Below are 15,830 nucleotides of genomic sequence, written 5' to 3'. Positions count from 1 at the left end.
GTTCAATTCTTTTCTTACTTAAACATATATACTACGCTGTTGTCCAATAGCAAAACTAAAAACTGCCCAAAGTCCAAACTTGAAATACACAAACAAATTCTAACAGGCTCCAAATAAACTTCCAAACAAAATAATCAAACAATACAGTAACTCACGATAAGATGCAATAATATTAGTAATAAAAATGGAATCTTTGCCAGGAATAACTATGCTAGCTGATTAAAACTTATCTCTAGAAATAAAAAAAACCTTTGGTAACTTGTCACTTCTCCTACCAAAAATCCTCAATAAATAAATAAATATATGCAATAATATTAACAAAAATAATCAAACAATACAGTAACTCTCGCAATAAGATGCAATAATATTAATAAAATTGGAATCTTTGTCCATTTAAATGAGTAACAACTATAGCAAGTTGATTAAAACTTATCTCAACTTTCTCTGAGATAAACAAAAGAAAAAAGAAAAAAACTTCAGTAACTTGTCACTTCTACCAAAAATCCTCAAAACAGATAAGTATATATAGAATAATATTAATAAAAATAACGAAACAATACAGTAACTCATAATAAGATGCAATAATATTAAACAAAAATGGAATCTTTGTCCATTTAAATGAGTAACAACTTTAGCAAGTTGATTAAAACTTATCTCAACTTTTCTCCAAGACCAAACAAGGGAGAAAAAAAAAGATATAATTGTCACTTCCCCAACCAAAAAACAATACTCAAAAAAACAAACATATAACTGTATTAAAGGAAAGTAAATAAAAACCAAAACCTGTTGTTGCTTAGCAACTTGCTCCCTCAATTTAGTTGCTTGTTTCTTTATAGCTTCCATATTAAGTCCTTCCCATTTGTTCTCCCAAAGTATGTAGTAATTCAAAATCTTGACACAACCCCACTTAATAACAAGCAAAAGAGTGCCCAAAAAGGTGCTTTACGTACATGAATTATACCCTTTTTCTCGGAGGAAGAGAATCAATCTTCTTTTTTTGTTACGGGTAAAGCTACAAACATACCAGAAGAGCAATAACCAATAAGAAAAGAGAGAGTGGGGTTGGAAGATATAATATAAAAAGGGTATGGGACATAAGAGAACAAGTGTCGGTTACTGTTTCTGTACATACAATTCGCAGAATTGCCCTTCTTTTTGGCCATTTTTAAATTTTCATTTCTCATATTTGCGGCCTTTTAAATTTTTCTTCATATTTGCGTCTTTAAGTTTTCTGCCATTTCAATTAATACCCGAGATTTTGGTCGAACCCCGCTCAAGCATAAAATAAAGTTAAAATAATTTCGTTAGGCGGGGCCGGAAGTGAGGTTCGCCCCTCCGCATAACTTCCTGGTTTACGAAAACTAAAAGTTATGCCGGAGGGGCATAACTTTTCCTCAAGACATAGCTTTAGTTATGCCTTATAGAAAGCAAAACTTTTCCGCTTAACTACCTTATGGGGCGATTTTTAATTACGCATAACCAAAAGATGCCTTAACTAAAAGTGTGTTTGAAAAGTTTAAAAAAAAAAATATCTCGCGCAAAGCTCGCTCCCTCCGCATAACTTCCTAAGGAAAACTAAAGCTTATCTTGAGGGGCATAATTTAGTTTTGCCTTATGGCAAAAAACTTTTCCTTAAGGAATTATGCCTTATGTGTACAGACTTTTAATTACGCATAACCAAAAGTATGCCTTAACTAAAAGTTAAAAAAAAAAAAAAAAAAAAATGTCTCAAGGCAAAATCGCCCTCCCAAGATAACTTTAAAAAAACTAAAGTTATACGGAGGTAAGGCATAACTTTTCCTCAAGGTATAATTTAGTTTTGCCTTATGGGGCAAAATTTTTCCTTAAGGAACTATGCCTTACAAGATATTTTTAATTGGCTCACATAACCAAAAGTATGCCTTAACTAAAAGTGCCTTTAAAAGTTTAAAAAAAAAAAAAAAATCTCTCAAGGCAAAGTTCCGTCTTCTCCAAGCATAACTTCCTACAATAAAACTAAAGTTATGCCTATGGCATAACTTTTCCTCAAGGCATAATTTAGTTTTACCTTATGGGGCAAAATTTTTCCTTAAGGAACTATGCTCATGCTAAGATACTTTTAATTAAGGCATAACCAAAAGTATGCCTTAACTAAAAGTGCCTTGAAAAGTTTAAAAAAAAAAAAAAAATGTCTCAAGGCAAAGTCCGCTTTCCTCCCAAGCATAATCTCGTGCTTTTTCTTAAGGATTGTATGCCGATCCGCATACACTCTCCCAAACCGTTCTGCGAAATTATTTTTTTATTTTACGTTCTAACTGGGGTTCGAACCTAGAACCTGTGTATCCAAGTCAAGCGAAAACTTAAAGCAACACAAATACGAAAAGAAAATTTAAACACCACCCCAAAAAAGGGCAATCCGTGCAAAAAATTGTACAAAATATAACGCTAAAAGGAAGAAGAATAGTTGATGTGTTAAAAAGGAAGAAAGGATATATTAGTGGAAAACAGAGAGAAATCACAAGTGCCATTTTTTAAGTAGCCGGCTGACTTTATTAGAGTGTGTGTGCGACTTTTCTTACTTTTTACGCGTCTCCTCGAGGAATATTCCTCTAACCTTTGCGCTTTAATTATATTTAAGTTACTAGTTATGTCAGGCCCGGGCCCAAACTCAAAATATAAAAGTAGATATTTTAATTAAAGAAATATAATTTGTGTTAGTATAAGTATACAACAACAACAACAACCATATACCCATCAGCCCCACAAGCGTGATAGTTATATGAAAGCAAAATTTTCATTCCACTCCTTTAATATTTTAACTTCCATTTTAATGAAATTATTTACTTCAAATCAAATGTGGAGCCAGAATTTGACATTTATAACTTATGTATCCTAATTTTCTGAAGTTATTTAGTTCTAAATGAATAATTTATACATAGTTAATGAACTTTTAAGACAAATACATAATTTAACTCAGTTAAATGGATGGAAATGCTCTCTCTCTTAATTAGGGATTAGGGGTTCGAACATGGATATGGAAAAAATCTTTAGAGGGAAGCGCTCCTCCCGAATAGGCGCGATACGCGTTGCGAATTATCCGGATTAATTGGCTCAAACGCGATATCAAGCATCAACCGTAAAAACCAAAGAACATGAAAAATATATAGAGGTTCGATAACTTTTCAAAAGTAGACCTTAAAAACAAAAAACAAAAAAATTGACTTAAATAAATAAGATTAGGACCTAAAAGTAATTAATTAAAAAGTTTTAAAAAAATTGGAAATTATTGTGAGGGCTACAAAAGTCCCCAGGTTCGATAGCTTTTGAAAAGTAGACCTTAAAAACAAAAAACAAAAAAATTGACTTAAATAAATAAGATTATGACCTAAAAGTAATTAATTAAAAAGTTTTAAAAAAATTGGGAAATTATTGTGAGGACTACAAAAGTCCCCACATTTGCTCTTATATATAATAGTAATATGTATCATTTTCATTAATAATAAAATTTATTAAGAAAACCCTAATAGCAAATTGAAAATCATCAATCAATGGCGGTGGAACGAAAAATGAGATGGGGAGAATTAGAAGACGATGCAGAGGACTTAGATTTCCTGTTACAACCGAAACAAGTATTTGGACCAGATTCAAATTGGGTAAAGAAAGTAGTGGAATACAAGTTTAATGATGAAGGTAACAAGGTGAAAATAACAACCACAACATGTATACGTAAGCTAGCTAATGCTAGGCTCAGTAAAGGTGCTATTGAGAGGAGGAATTGGCCTAAGTTTGGTGATGTTGTACATGAAGATGTTGGTGCTAGACTTACTATGGTTTCTACTGAGGAAATTATTCTTGAACGACCTACAGCTCCTGGTATACATATAATCTCAATTCGGTGTTTTGGTTGTGATTTGTAATTCTGTGCTTAATTGTCAATTGGGTCGTTATTGCTTTGCTCTTTTGGCTTTGAATTCGTTTTTTTTTTAATCGATTTGTCTAATGTTATATTTGTGTGTATTATCTGGTTGCTTGTTACTGTTTGACTGCTGTAGCATGGTAATTATCTGGTTGTTGTAATAAAATGGCTAGTTGTTGGATCTCGGATAAAATAAAAGAAGGAATTTTTTCTTGTTGTACCGTTGTGTTTTGAATTTGATGTATTGTCAATGTTACACCTCGGAAAATTTTTCGTACTTGGGTGATGAGTAGAATGATGAAGAGCTTGAGTGTATGATGTTTTGCTAAGTCGGGAATGGCTAATTATGAATTTGGTAGAAATAATAAAGTTGCGAAAAAATTTCAGCCCAGTGGTCGTATAGAGCACTATACGGCCCGTAAAGTGATTTACGGACCGTATAGTGCGACCGTCCTCCAGCTTGCCAAAAATCCCAAGTTTCTGTTAAGTGTTGAAAGGGTTAAAAACGACCCAGTATACGGCCCGTAAACTGGTTCACGGACCGTAAACCAGACCGTAAACTACCATATTCTTCAGCCAAGACTTTCTGTTTTTCTTATGCTTAAATACGTGCACGGAGGACGGACCGTAAACCAGAATACGGTCCGTATATGGTGCTTTACGACCACTGTTCATCCCGATAATTTTTCATTTAAGATCAGTTATGTGATTATTAAAAGGGGACTTAGGCTCATTTCATCTCATTTTTTTCATCAATACAACTCAAGAGACCTCTAGAACATTCCAAATACCTCTTCCACAAGAATTTAAGAGAATCAAGGGAAAATCAAGATCAACATCACTAGATTCATGAAATCAAGTGCAAGAACACATCAAAGGAGCATCTAAGTCAAGAAATCCCAAAAAGGGTGGAACTAGGGTTTTGTCAAAGTGAAGCAATTCAACTTAAGACTTGTTCAACCCTCATCCAAGGTAAGTTTCATGATCATTCCATATTGTTTGAAGTGTTGGAAAGCTTAGACACTTGAAATGTAGAAGGACATAGGGAGTGAGTCATTATTGAGTGAATAGTGACATAAATGAATGATAGTGGAATTGAATCATGATTGTTGAAGTGCTGGGAGTACAAATACGTACAAATGATGTTTATATCATGAAACAAGCCTTAAATGCGTGAAAACATGAAGGTGAGTCATAAGGCTAAATATGGGGGAAATTGGAGGAAAATGGTAGATTTTGCTAAACGCACGTAAATGACGATTGTCGATCATGATATTGTGAGCAATATTATGAATGTTGGGAATTGATATAGAACATGAGAAAATTAGTACGAACAAAGGAAGCGCTGCCCAACTTTTCCTAGACTTAGCGACGCGTTCTTGTAGTTAGTTACTAATGTTAATCCGAATTCTCTCATGAAGGTAACGACGTGATATTGAAGAGGAGCAAGTGAGCGATAACTTAGCTAAGAGACCAAGGTATGTGAGGCTAGTCCTTTCTCTCTAATGGCATGAATCCCGTAGTGTGAGTTCCTTTACTCTTCATGAGTTCATATGCTTCAAGAAGCTAAAAGCCTAGACCCATAAATGTCTACATAAGATAAGAGATATGATATGATGATGCCATATTGATTATGATGTTATTTATTGCTTACACTCACCTTATGTACTATTTCCTTCAAGGTGTGGCAGAATGTCAATAATTGCTCCATAATGGAATCGGGGGATCATGACCTTACGTCACCCCGATAGAGTATAGTTGATCTTGAGCCTTATGCATGTATTATGTTAAGCACATTATTACAAGTACTTTATGATAAGCGAAGATGAAAGTATGATGCATTATTGAGATGATTAATAGCAATGTGTAATGATTGATTTCGTATGGATGATGACACATAACACCGCGCCTAGTTGGCCGGGCAGTCACCGCTACGGCGGGCAGCTATATGATACACCATGGCCAGTTGGCATGGGCAGCACCACTAGTGGGCGGCATGAGATGGTACCCGGACGCGGGAAGGCCTGGACGCGGGCTAATGTTACTGATTATTACACCGTTCCGATATGGACGGGCAGCTTGCATATTTTGCATATATGATAGGATGATGATCATGAGTAAGACAGCTATATAATATGATGATGAGTATGAGTAAGAAAGCATGCATTATCTCTCTTATGACAGTTATCCAGGTTTAGATGTTTCATATGAATATTGTGTTATATCATTGCTATCCTTCTTCATTGTTTATGCCTCTCATACTCAGTACAATGTTCGTACTGACGTCCGTTTCTTTGGACGCCGTGTTCATGCCCACAGTAGACAGATGGAGGCGAGCTTGACCAGCATCCGTAGTATTTGACGAAAATGATAGAGAGCACTCCATTGTTCGGAGGTGCCTACGAGTGATTCTTTTGGTATATTTATGTATATTCATTTTGGGCACGACGGAGTCTTGTTCCGTCCCTATGTATAGTATGTCAGTAGAGGCTCGTAGATGCGCAGTGTGGGTTAGATGGTCTCACGAGATGTTGTTGCATGTGCATATGTATATATATGATTTTAATGGCCGGAAGGCAAGTTATACAGATATGTATGTTTTTGTATAAATCATGATTTCTTATAATCCATGTATGAGGTAATAAAAATGGCATTAAGTGAGTAAGATGAGCAGTAGAAGAGCGGTGCTCGCGATTAGCCTCGGGTACCCGTCGCGGCCCCTAGCTGGGTCGTGACAGTCAAGCTATGTTTATTGTGAATTTTGTTGGTGTTCGTGTTGTTGCATCTCAAAGTAGTAAGGAGGGTTAAATGGTGTTATGGTGAATTAGGGAAAAAGGGGGGAACTTTGTTTGAAAAAGTTGTTAATTGGTCTTTATCAAAAAAAAAAAAAAATTGTTAATTGGTTTAAGATGAAGACTGTCGTTGGTATGAATTTCCTCTTCCTCGTCTCTTTAGTTGGTTAAGAGGACAAAAGCGAGACGCATGTGGAATGCAATCTTTTATGACGCAGGGCTTTTAACTTTATTGTGTGTAACATCTAATACATTAGTTTTATCCTGTGAACAAAGAAAGAGATTGTATCCTTATTATTCTTCGATGCAAACATTGTCTGCTAAAAACATATTGATCCAGGTTCTCTCGTATTGCCTGTTATATAGAGTGAAAAAATAGAGTTACGCAATTACATGTTTCATGTCATATTATCGGGTACTCAACCTCAGTAGTGAGAAATTAGGAGTTGCTATAAATTGTATGCATTCACCATGATTCATGTCAACTATGGTAATGGAACTTCACTTCTGTTATGGAAAAAAAATGGATTTTGCAGCTGTGTTTGTGATCTCCTATTTGAGTGATGAGAAATGGAAAAAAATTTATATGCTTGTGGAATGCTGCCTGTGTAGCTATTTAAGTAATATTGCAAATCTTCTCTAGTAAAAAGATGGTATTGTTGCAATTATATCTCCTGTAGTGGGAGTATGAGAGTTGAGCACATTATTGACTCTCATGATGCATTTACAAAACTGTTTGGTGAATTGTGTTCTAGTCTGTGTTTTAATTAATAGGCAGGTTCTTTCTCTCTGTGCTTGCCAATCTTTTTGTGTTTTAGATGCAGTATATGTGTTTTAAGTGTCCAAGGATATGTATTCGTTGATTTGTGCTTTATTTTAAGTTTACCTAACTCTGTTATTGTGATCATGGAATGTTAAATAGGTTCCAACAAAGATGAAGCTAAAGCTAGTGGAGACTCATTGGCTCAAATTGGGGGGCAGGGTCGCTTTTCTTATGGTTTGTAGGACTCCGTGGCAAGAAGGGTGATCACCGGACATCAAAATGCCCTTTCAAGGATCTTGCTCGGTGTAACGACCCATTTGGTCGTTTGGGCACTTTTAGGCCTAATATCCCTAAAACACCCTTTCGTGGTCTAATCTTGCCGTCTATAGTTTGCGATAACCGGTGATTCGGTTATTTAATTGACGAGTAAACTTTATGTATTTAATGTGTGTGAAAAGTTTATTCATAGAAATATTATTTGCACACATATAAAGTGTAAGTGCGTAAATATGATATTTGACGGAGTGGATAATTTTTAAGTAAAATAAAATGGTTGAGTAAAAAGATTATTTTGGACAATGATTTTGTTGGGGTAATAGGACAAGCCCATAATTAATTATGTGAGTAGGGATTAAATATTGAATTTTAGTGGTAGACTAAATAATTAATTAGTGGATAGAGAATAAGTGGTATGTTAACAATAATGCACTACGTGGGTCCATATCGGTGACAACAAATTGGTGGCATTTTTGTTTCATTTTTTTTATGTATGCTTCACAGCAATCTGTACTCAAATGCTCACTTTTTCCAAAGTATTGACTATTGGAAAACCCCAAATGCCACTTTTGCATAATGATCCGGCTGCACTATATTTTTTTTATTTATGCTTCTTAGGAATTTATTATTATTATTATTATTAATTATAGTGGGAGACAAGTGAGGAAATTAAGAATCAAGTGGATGAAATTAAGAACTAACATGTCCACGTGGGACCATGACAAGTAAAGCAACCCATGACTATTCTATACAATATCCGGTGGTGGACACGGTGGGATAATTATGATTAGTATGTAATAAAGTGTATAAATGGGTGCCATTATATTCGCACTCTACTGTGCTTACAAAAAAGGTTTCAAGTATCAAGTTTCTTTAGATACCAAAACGTGAGATTATAAGTGTACATAGCAATCTTTTAAGTGAGAAATTTGCAATGGAGAAAAAGGGGGTGGACACCACTGCCCACAATGAAAACTTTATTTATGATCTTGTGCATAATGAATATGGTATCATTATACCATGAAGTGGGCAGCACATAATGAATATTATACCAAGAAGTGGCAGCACAAGACTTTTCATGGAATGTTGGTTCTTTTAAATGGAAAAGTCGTGCAACTTAGCAATTTTCCTTTGGAAATTAAAATAAGAATGAAGTGTACTGCAATGGCACTGCAATTTGAGGCACTAACGTGTAGTTCTTCTCAAGAACAAAATACGGGTGTTGGGCACCGCTTGATCTCGCTGTTCGTTTTACCGTGTATTGGATTCGGGCTCTCTTCACAATGAAATAAGGTGGAAAAAGAGAAGTTATTGGCATATAAGAATTTGTCCGTTCGGAAGCACTTCAGAAGGAAAAAGCTTTGGCATGAAAGTTCGTGACACCTGTTCGGCATTGAGGTAGGTTACGGTTTATTTTATGTCTAGACTCGGTTAGCTGAAACGTATGTAAATAGTAGTGATTGACGGGAAAGCATGATAGGCCTTCGGCATGGTGTGGAGGTAAATTCCATCTAGGTTGGTATTGCCACCGTTATGCGGGCTTGTCGCCATTATCGTGACATCTTTGTTATGTGGGCTCGTCGCCATTATTACGATATTGTTATGTAGCCGTCATTGTATTGTGATTTCATGTATTTGATATAATCTCTCTCTCTTGTTATCCCACTGGTCATATGGAAGAGGAAGGTTATTGCCGAGAATTGAATATTGAATTGCAATTCCTAGTATGAATCTATGGAACCTATGATTGCGGTGATTATTGAGGTTGATTCCACGCGAGGCACGCATCCCATATTCTATGTGCTATGTGATGTAATTATCACCTAGTTGTATCTTTATCACATACTAGCTCCTCACCTTATGAAAGGGAAGGGTAATATTGATGATGAGCCGTGGGCAATAATATGGCTTGTACTTGTTTATTGCATATTGGTGATATAGTTGAGACTGATAGCATGCATGACATGCTTTCATATTACTCTTATGTTGTTATAATGGTGAGGAGAGTGATTGAGAGACTCCGAGGTTTTTGCCGGAGATTCGAGAGTGACAGAGAGACTCCGAGGTTTCTCGCCGGGAGATCGAGAGTGACGGAGAGACTCGAGGTTTCCGCTTGGGAGATCGAGAGAGTGACGAGAGAGACTCCGAGGTTTCTCGCGGAGATTCGGAGAGTGATTGATAGCCTCCGAGGTTTTACGGAGAGCACGAGTGGTACATGGACTTCGCGGGTCCCCCATGGGTCATGACTATGAGGCATTGCCATAGCATGTGTGTACGGGAGTGGAGTGTGAGAGTGACTCATCGCATTGCATAACATTTACATAAAGACGACATTGCGTTGCATAGCACTCCATTTGAATGGTCATTCATGTCATTGCACGGCACATTCTTCCGATTGATTCTTGATTTGTGAATTACCGAGTTGTTGTTTGTGAGTATTTATTTTAAAGGCCGGATGGAATCGAGGTTTATAGAATTCTCCCTAGGCTTATAATCCGAGATATCGAGATCCTTGTGACTATCGTTAATGCAAGACTTTCTCATGTGCTAGATGTGTGACCGTGTTTGATTACTTATCCGCTTACTTGTTAGTTGCTTCTTGTTTATATGCGTGAACTAACCATTGTCGGCCTATGATACCTACGAGCCTTGTGTTGTGCTCATACTACTCTTCGCTACACTCCTTCGGAGTGTAGAGTTATTTTCGGTGATGTTCGGAGTCTCACGACCATTTCGAGGCATTCGTCAAAGACGTTTGGGCGAGCTATTGCAACCCGCAGTCTCTCCTTAGATTTCGTTGTTCTCTATCCTTAAACAGAACTCGTATCCGGTTGAAGTCCGTTAACTATTCTAATTGTAAACTTCTTAAGCTCTTGTATGAGTCTAGACCGTATTTTGAAAATTTCTTATAATAAAAGTATTTATTCCGCATGTTGTATCAAATTAAGGTAGTTATCTGAAGGGTTCGCCCACCAGGGAGGGTTAGTGTGGGTGCCCGCATGATCCATGATTTGGGTCGTGACACTCAGCCAAGTGAAACCTTTATGGATAAGCCACCTTCAGCTGAAGCGCCTGGTGCTGGTGGGGCCGATTCTCAAAAGAGTGCTTATGTTCCTCCGAGCATGAGAGGTGGTGCAGCAGAGAGCAGTGGTGGCGGGACCGAGATGAGAAGAAGGAATGAAGAAAACTCGTTAGTGGTCACCAACCTTTCGAGGACACTCGGGAGGCCGATTTGTTGGAGTCGTCCGTCCCTTTGGTCATGTCAGCAGAGTGTATGTTGCCATTAATCAAAAGACGGGAATGAGCAGAGGATTTGGTTTTGTCAACTTTGTCAACAGAGAAGATACCGATAAGGCTATAAACAAGCTTAATGGTTATGGTTATGACAATCTCATCCTTAGAGTTGAATGGGCTGCTCCAAGAGCTACTTAAGTGTTTCGTTCCTTGAACCAACATCGCTTTATTTAACCTTGCTGTGGGAACCAAAAAAAATCCATTTTCTTTTGTGTCTGTGGTCTTGCGGTCTCTTGAACACTGTTTTTATTTTGAGTTCTTGTTCAATGAAGAATATCGTCTATGAAAAAGTTTTGGAATATAAACGTTCGCCAGGTTTTTCAACTTTGTCTCTGGAAATTGGAATATTGTTTACCAGTTTGTAACTATTATGGATTAGGTGAGATATTGTGGTGCTAAATTCTTTATAGTTACAATTGTGGAACTGTTATAAAGGTATCTTCCACAATACCTTTGACCTATAGGCAGTGTATTGATTTATTAACAAACTAAAAACTCACAATGGATAAATTGCTGATTTTTTAAAACTACCAATTTTCTTTTTTTGGTAAAAAAATGCTTCGCGAAACGTTGTTAATCCTTCTGAATGAAGCATGAAAAGAAAAGAGCCAAAGGAGAAAATAAACTGAAGTGGTGCTTGGATGAACTGAGGCGTCGAATGCATTCGTCTCTAATTCGGACGGAATAAAAAGCTCACTTAGTAGGAGTTTGGCCATAGATATCAAAAATAAATTTATTTTTTTTGGAATTTTTGAAGTTGGAGTTGGAGTTGTGTTTAGCCATAGTTTTTGAAATTGTAGTTTTTGGTGAAATGTAGTTGTAAAAAAGCGAAAAAAGTGAATCTTTTTTGAAAAACAACTTTTTTGAGTTTTTAGTATTCCGGAATACAACTTCAAGTTGTATTCGGAATATTTATGGCCAAATGCTCAAAAGTGGAAAAAAAATTCCGGAAAAAAGTGAATAATTTTTATGGCCAAATGGCACCTTAGTAAAAGAACTACTATTTGTGAAAATCGTAAAACAACTTACTATAGGATAATTTCGGAGACCTTTCCTTACATTTGGTTTTGTAACATTAACTTCCCCTGTGATTTACAATATTACGTTTACTTCCCTTATTTCAATTTTGTGTAACAATTCTTATAACCTATTTGTGTTTAATGTAAAAAATTATGAACCGACTAATTTGCATGTATAATTACTAGAAGCTTAGATTTCTCAAAGGGGCAAATTAGTCAGTTCATAAATTTTTATACTAAAAATATATAGGTTATAAGAATTGTTACACAAAAATTAAATTAAGGGAGGTAAGTGTAATATTGTAAACCACAAGAGAGGTTAGTGTTACGAAGACAAACGTGAGCGGAGGTTTCTGAAATTATACCTACTATTTTTTATTTTTACAAAAACCTACCAAATAAATACCTCTTTTTTACAGGATTTTTTGGTACACCTTTTTATGGGATTTGGGACCAATAGTTGAGGGGAGAGTTTGATTTTTAAAGCAATGTTGGGGGGGTAAAAATCATTTTCACCCTTTATAAAATTAGTACGGTATTTGGTTTGTAATTTAGAAACTACATAACTAATACATGTACAAGTTATGAGGAAATTTATCTATTATTTTATGCAGTGCAAAATGTGGAATAACTAATACATGAATAACTAATATATGAATAACTATACCCTACATAACTAATAACTGCATAAATTAATACATATATTTCCTTATAACTAATCTATATATTACTAATACATGTTTAAATCTAACCGGCTAACAAACGGGCATCGTGATTTATTGGATGATATATTTAGTTTGTTGTTTATCTTTTGTCCTTTGTTATCGAAACGATGATACAAACAACAAAGTATCCCTAATAGAGGATATTTAACCTCAAGTTGATTGTTTCTATTTCCTTCCGAATGTCTTAATTTTATACCATCAATTTTCAAAAGATTTATATGTATATTTTCTCATTCCAAACGGCCGAATTCACAACATTAGCTGCCTAGTTTTTTTATTTTTTTATTATTACATGTAATAATCCAATTTAATTTAGACCGTTGATTTATGATCAAGTAAATTTAGAACACAAGTATTCTTTTTTAGTTGCTGGCTGACTTTATTAGAGTGTGAGTGGTATGACTTCGCTTTTTCATTTTTCTATTTTTATAATGTGGAATGTTTTTCGATTTATGTGTCCTTCTTGCAGCAACTTCCATGTAACATTCCAATTTTATGGATTTACCTTCAGGAGCAGTGTGAATGTGTGACTTATTTGTACCGCTCAAGATTTGACATGTTCACCATTTCATATTTTTTTTTGGTTATACTTTTTTTATTGTTTCTTAAGGTTTTGTCTTTTGTTTTTTTAACTGTTTTACAATTTTAATCTAAGAAAAGCTGGTGAACCAACTCATTAAGGGTTTATTGGATGATATATTTTTTGTTAGCGAAACGATGAGTACAAAGTATCTCTAATAGAGGAATGCTGTCTTTGTTTCCTTTCTGAATGTCTTATTCGATCCTATCATTTTTCAAAACAGTTAGTAGATATTTTATCATTTCAAATGGCCGGATCATAATATTAGTTGCATAGTTTTTTATTATTAAAATTAAATGCAATGATACAACTCAAATTTAATTGTTAATTTATGATTGATTTAATGAAGATTTATGAGCCTGCCTGTTCAAAAGATGAAGTGGGTATGATTTTCCGAATTCAAAAAATGAAGGGAGGTTAAGTAGGGTTTTTTAGGCTAAAGGTATTGCATACCCATGAATTAAGTTGGTGTTTCAAACCTTGATCTATAATAAGGGATAACGCGCTTCACCATTGCACTAAGTCAAGTAGTGTCATTTTAACTTATTATACTTATATTTATATTTGATGTGTATAATTTTTTTCCGATGAAGTGAAACCAAATAAAATAGCTTAGCCGAAGGTGCACCTACCCTTGTTAATCAGAAGTCTTACGTTTAAGACTTGAAAATGGAAAATGTCCTTATGTTTAGAGGTGTCAAAACGAACTAGTCCAACTTAGCCCTAACAGGCCCGAGAGAAACCCTTTTTACTGAAAATTCTTTAAGATAGCAGCCCAACCCAACCCTAAGCAGGCCGCTGGCTAGACCTTCGCAGGAATGCCCTTATTTTGGGGTGGTTTTTAATCCCCCCCCCCCCCACCCTCGCACCTTCAAATTGGTGATCTTTAATTTTTACCCTTCGCCTAATACCATGAGGTTTGGGGTTCGAATCCCGACTCAGTAAAAAAAAATCACAAGCCAGAGTTTTGTAGCAAAGTTAGGCCTATTCGAGCCAAAGTCAGGCCTCAGGCACAATTTTGAATGCAAAACTCTACCCGCAGGTAGAATTTTGAATAGAATACTTCTCTCCCTGTGGGCAGGTAGATTTTTGCATTCAAAATTCTGCCTGAGGTAGAGTTTTGCATGCAAAACTCTGCCTTACGAAATTTCTTCTATTTTTTTAACTGAGTTGGGCCCCGAACCCAAAACTTTAAGATATTAGGCAAAGGGCAAAAATTAAATATCAGTGCTTTTGAAGGGCAATCCGCACAAAAAATGTAATTATTTCCACCCCACCCAAACAAAATATCATTTCTGTAGTAATTTTGGTACAACAAGAACATAGAAAAATTTATAATCTTAAATAAAATTCTCCACTACACCATTTTTGTAAGAACTCACATTACAAAAACAAAATCGATTCAACAGAAATTACTATCTCTCTTCACTAATCCAAGTCATGTCCGAAAGAGATTCAACATAATTTGATTTTTTAGAGAAAAAAGTAAAACGTTAATTTCTAATTATTACTTAGTCGTTAATGCATTCTTTTTTTCCATTAATTTATGTCTTTTTGTTTAACTTACTTTTGAATTCTTAAATATGAATTAATTTATAGTCTTTTCGAGTTTCACAGGCTGGCCTCGACCCCACCTTTGAGGAGGGCGGGCCAAAAGAGGATGAGCTATTGAGCCTCACTTTTAAATGAGCTGAAGAAATCTTAACCAAACCTTATTGGGCAATTCACACGATTGCCCATATCTTGGGGTGGTCTTTAATTTTTGTCCCTCAAATTGCTGTTCTTTTTTATTTTTGTCCTTCGACACTTTAAAAAAGTAGTCGAAAATATCCCTGAAATTCTTGGTTGGAACCCAGAAAAAAATCACAAAGCAAGGTTTCATAAAAAGCTATGCCTATTGGGGCAAAGTTACGTAGAAACTATGGCTTTTCCGGCATAGTTTCTGTAGGATAAGTTAATTTCTACAGAATTATCTTAGGAAGGCATAGTTTCTATGTAACTTATGCTGAAAGGCATAGTCTTTATGAAATCTTGCCTTGCGATTTTTTTTTTCACTTTGCTGGGGTTTGAACCCAGAATTTCAGTGGTATTTTCGGCCACTTTCTTAAAGTTTCAAAGGACAAAAATTAAAGACTAGCGATTTGAGAGGCCGGACAAGGCATAGTTTCTATGAAATCTTGCCTTGCGATTTTTTTTTTTAAACTCTGCTAGGTTCAAACTATTTTCTATTTTACTAAACATCCAAATAAGTTAAAAATGACTTATAAACTGGTTTGACCACCTTATAAGCCAATCCAAACGGGCTCTAAATGACAGGTAAGGGCAAAAATTAAGGAATAACTACATGACATAGCAAACATAGAGTGGGTATTAACATTTAGTAGCTATAGTTTAACTTAATTACTTTTCATAGCAAACATTTATGTATTAATAACATTTAATAACTATATATATACACACACAAAATAAAATATTCATCACACTAT

General features: G+C 35.4%; 1 pseudogene; it reads left to right on the top strand.

Moving 5' to 3' along the window:
* The first annotated feature begins 3,473 nt into the window (after positions 1 to 3,473).
* On the top strand, positions 3,474 to 11,420 carry LOC132033972 (uncharacterized; annotated as a pseudogene).
* Positions 11,421 to 15,830: the final 4,410 nt, after the last annotated feature.

This window comes from Lycium ferocissimum, chromosome 10 (genome assembly GCF_029784015.1).
Source record: "Lycium ferocissimum isolate CSIRO_LF1 chromosome 10, AGI_CSIRO_Lferr_CH_V1, whole genome shotgun sequence".
In the NCBI taxonomy this organism is placed as follows: domain Eukaryota; kingdom Viridiplantae; phylum Streptophyta; class Magnoliopsida; order Solanales; family Solanaceae; genus Lycium; species Lycium ferocissimum.
Note: the sequence above shows the minus strand (reverse complement) of the source record. Positions and strands in the feature narration are given on the sequence as shown.